Here is a 4,935-nt window from a genome sequence, read left to right on the forward strand (position 1 = left end):
GGTGACTCTTGCCCTGCTGACAGGCATCACAGATAGTTTCAACACTTCTATTGGACACGACTGGTAGTTCATGGCGATGCAGTACATGAGGAACTATAGGAGCAGCAGGGTGACCAAGGCGCGCATGCCAGTGCATAGGCGACACACGAACACCACTGAACACCTGGGGAGAAGACTGCGTAGGAGATGCAAGCGGTGCGTCAAGTGCATACAGGCCATGGAGAAGACGACTGCTAAGCAGAACGGCCGTCGTGTTCCGATCCTTGATAAAGAAACGAAAAGGGTGAAACTCAGCAAGGACATTATTATCACAAGTAAGTTGCGGAATAGACAACAAACTACGTGTGGCAGAGGGAACTCGAAGGACACTAGAAAGATGCAGCTTGCGAAAATTGTGTGCAAGAAGTGAAGCCTGACCAACATGGGAGATGCGCATACCTGCTCCATTGTCAGTGTGCACCTGATCATGGCCACGATATGGTTCTTGAATGGAGAGCTTGCCCATCTCGCTAGTGAGATGACTCGTTGCTCCTATATCCATATACCACGCAGGATCAAGGAAGTTGGACGAAGTGCGCCCGTGCTCATGACCCGTCATAGCGGCTACAGCCTGCTTATCATTCCCTTTGCCATTGTTGCCCAGGCCAAGAAAATCTTGCTTGTAGCGTCTATGGCAGCGAGAGGCGAGGTGACGATCTATGCCACATGGCTGACAGGTTCCTTGGCCTCTCCGGCGTCCATGCATGCTATGCCTCCACGCATATTGGAATTGGAAGTGGAAAAAAAGAAACAAGAATGGGGTAGTGTTCTGGCAAAGGGGTAGTGTTCATCTACATTGTTGGCAATGCCAAACACGAGGTTGTTGAGCTCTGGTACGTGCACAGCACGATCTAAGAATGGCAGCATCCAGGAGCCAGCCTTGAACCACTTGCGACTGGCCGTGTTGAAGCAGTAGGTGCCAAGGCTTTCTTCTCCAGAGGAGACAACAAGAATCATGTCACCTTCAACGTCAAGCAGCGCATGGAATTGACAATGCAATTGTCAGCATAGGCAGGCGGTGATGGTAGCTTGAGCCAGTTCCAGCCTTTCATCGTCCTGCCATTGGAAGGGTCACTGTACATGAGTACCTCGAAGTTGTAGGGGTCGTAGCTGGAAGGGAACCTCCCCATGACGTAGAAGACATCAGCACGCTCGGGGTCGGAGGCTTCACGATTAGTGGCGGAGAAGCTGATGGGCCTACTTCCCCTGGGACTGTTGAGGTGTGGAATTGGCTGGAGGGAGCCGGCGTCCATGTCGTATAAGACGGCGTGGCCAGCAGCATCCACGTAGAGGATCTTGCTAGCAACACGGCTGCCTCGTTCATGGAAGGGCAGGAAATCCGTTCTTTCCTTGTCTGGGATGGACCGTTCGAACCTGAGCCTGGGCGGAGCAATCGACGAGACGGTCTCCATCCATGGTGGCACCACGCCTGGTGATGGCCAATCCATATTGACCTTGGATTTTGCTGCCGCCCGTGCTTCCACCGTGGACCCGTAGAAGAGATGCTCGCTGGCCTTGATTCGACTCACCGTATACCAGGTTCTGCCACTGCCATACCTCTGCACCACAACATTCATGAACTTCCGCGCCTTCATTGCTCACCAATCCTACCAACAAAGAAAGATCACGAATTAGATGATGAATGATATGCCCCAGAACCATGCACTTCCCTTCCACGAAAGCAAAGAGGATCGACCAGGGAAATAAAAGACAAACCACCAACGGGCAAGAGAAATAAGGACTAATACCTGTGGCGGCCAGGTCCAATTGTCTTCCCCTCCAATTCCGCCGAATCAAAGGTGGCGGTTGCAGCGGGGACGACGACGACGGCGACGGCGGCGGCGGCAGTGGCTGGGATAGGATGGGAAAGAGACCAGGTGGCTTTCCCCCCTTTATTTGACGTTCATTCCAGATCTAACGGTGGGGATTGGCCAAGGGGAAGACGTACAACTGCATATTTAGATTCTTGAAAGTAAACAATAAAAAGAAGAGAATGACTGAATCTGTTATGCAGGAACGTACTTAAAAAGTAAAAACTGAATAACTTAAAAAAATTGCTAAATCATATCTAGATGTGTCATAAATATTGCACATCTAAGTCCTATGTCATCGGTATTATGCGGAGATTCGTGTGGGATTTTTTTTGCTTTGTTTTTCTTTTCCTTTTCATACTTGATTGTGTCACTTAGATGTGCAATAACTATGCACATCTAGATATGCCCTAGACAATCCCTAATTCAATACCACCTGTCATTAGAATTTATAAGCATTTAGCATAGAAACTCTTTATTGATAGATGGGGCCAAGTTGTAGCGTGACATACCCCGCAAAAAAAAGTTGTAGCATGACTTGCTAGAGACAAGTCTCCTAGAATTTTATCATCTCCTTCTATGTTTTTTTTAGAATCCCATGGTCAATTTATTCCCGTGACATGAAACAATTTAACCTTGCTCTCTTGGGCAAGCATGGCTTCCAGCTAATGACAAAGCCAGACTCACTCTGCTCCCATGTCCTCAAAGGGCGCTATTTCCCTAAGTGTGATTTTATGCAAGCTACTGCACCTAAGACCGCTTCGGTGACTTGGCGTGCAATTATAGCAGGCAGGGAGACTCTAAAGGTTGGCTTATTGAAGCGAGTGGGAGATGGAGCTTCCATCTCAGTGTGGTCTGATAAGTGGATACCAGGGACGATCTCCATGTCCCCTTTGGTAAAACCAGCTCATACTTTAGTTGATCGAGTCTCAGACTTGATAGATACTGAGAACTGGACTTGGCGGCAGCAGCTAATCAAGGACACATTTACTGCACCCGACGCTGAGGCCATTCTGAATATCCCGCTACGCCATGGTGGTGGGAAAGATTTCTTCGCTTGGGCGTTCGATCGATCGGGCAACTATTCTGTGAAGATGGCGTACCGTGCTCTAGTGACTCAAAAAGAGCGATCTGCTCTAGAGGAAGGGGCGGCTACCGGGACCTCACGGAACAGCGAACAGATGTGGAAAGCCCTCTGGAAATTCAATGTGGTGCCCAAAGTCAGAGTGTTTTGGTGAAGAGTTCTCCGTGGAATTCTTCCTGATGAATACACTTTGAGAAGTAAGCAGATGCAATATTTGCCTTGCCATGGATGAAGATCTCCATCACGCATTGATTTCATGCTCACATGCCAAACGTTTCTGGAAGGAAACTTATGCTTGGTTTGATCTTCGGTTACCCAGGCTACATCCTAGCTCGTGTGCAAGGGACATATTGTGTGATCCCAGGTTTTCAGATTCAGAAAGAACAAAGATTATAACCATTATGTGGTCCATATGGCACTCGCGTAATCGCTTCAAGCATGAGAAGGAAGAAATAAATCCTGTAGTGGCTATCAGGATGACGAAACACTACCAGAAAATCTTGGGTTGCCCCCGTCGGCATAGATGGACCTATGCCGACGGCCAAGGATAGGCCGTAGGCGTAGAAAAGCCGTCGGCACATATCCCCGTCGGCATAGACGAGGCCGTCGGGACCGCCCGAGATACGCCTACGGGGCCTGTCGGCATAGGCGCGGCCATCGGCATAGCCCGGGCCCACCTGCCCGGTCAGCGCTGACCATTTGACGGCGTTGAACCTACGCCGACGGGAGGTAACGGCGGCCGTCGGCATATCTGTGGCAGAGGTATGCCTACGGCATAGCCGTCGGCATAGGCCCCTCTGCCACGTCATCTATCCGTGTGCCATGCCACGTCATTGATCCGTGGGACAACCTCCGTGTGTGCATAGATATGCCGACGGCCTTGCTGTCGGCATAGGCCCCTCTTCCACGTCATCGATCCGTGTGCCATGCCACGTCATCGATCCGTGGGACAACCTCCGAGTGTGTGCAGATATGCCGACGGCGTTGCCGTCGGCATACATTTATTTTACTTTATATTTTTATTTTACTTTATTTTAGTTTTGTTTTTGCATAAGATAATTATACCTTATCTAAATAAACATACCCCGATGGTATATCGATTGCCCCCCGTTACGAACGTCGCTATCGCCGTGTCACGGAGGGGGGAAACTGTCGACACAGAGGGAATTCTGGTTGGTGGGGGGATTCGGGATGTAGCTATGTCACCGAAACATCGCACGGGTCCCGATGCATATGTGAAAGTGTTCAGGCATGCGTAGACGCCCGTCTTGGGGCTCCGCGCTGTGCCCCTCGGCACGCAAGGCAGTGCCGCCGTCACTTGCTGGGGGCCAAACCCCGGAGATGCGTGCCGCCTCTTCGGACATGCCACCACACCACCCCGCATCTATGAGGGCCCGGTGCGATGCTCGGGTGGCATTGCTACCCCCCCAGGGCCCCCGTCCCACCTAACCCTGTAGCGTCATGACCACGGGATCTACCCCTTTGACTTTGCACGGACGGGCTTAGAGCAGTGGACGTATCCACCCGGTTGTGTTAGGTCAGCCCATAAGAACACTTTGGAGCAACACCCGGACCAGACCCACGGCAAGATCCCCTCCGTGTAGACCCGACGCGTCCGTTTCCCCCCTCCAGGTGCCGGCGGCGGCGCCGTTCGTGAGGGGGGGCACACCCCGGAGACGCGTGCCGGGCGTTTGCACCCGCCACAACACTTCCAGACTTGTGAGAGGCCGCCTACGCAAGATTTGGTGGCATGCTAGCCCCTGGAGGCCGCCGGCCACAGTCGTAGACACGCGAAGAGCAATCCGCGTAAGAGGGAATTGTTCAGATACTACTCCATCACGAACAATTACGAAAAATTACCATCAGTCCTACAGCACATGTGCCCATGTCGTGTAAAAAACTCATGATTTTATCGCGCTCTGAATATTTAATAATATTCACGCCGCATCGTTACCGCAGAACATCTACTACCGTGTCATCGCGTCCGTGAGGGGGGGCCTA

General features: G+C 51.4%; 1 pseudogene; it reads right to left on the reverse strand.

Moving 5' to 3' along the window:
• Nucleotides 1-696: 696 nt before the first annotated feature.
• LOC147987215 (uncharacterized) lies at nt 697-1,634 on the reverse strand (annotated as a pseudogene).
• Nucleotides 1,635-4,935: the final 3,301 nt, after the last annotated feature.

This window comes from Triticum urartu, chromosome 2A, assembly GCF_056163025.1.
Source record: "Triticum urartu cultivar PI428250 chromosome 2A, HENAU_Tu73, whole genome shotgun sequence".
Taxonomy (NCBI): Eukaryota; Viridiplantae; Streptophyta; class Magnoliopsida; order Poales; family Poaceae; genus Triticum; species Triticum urartu.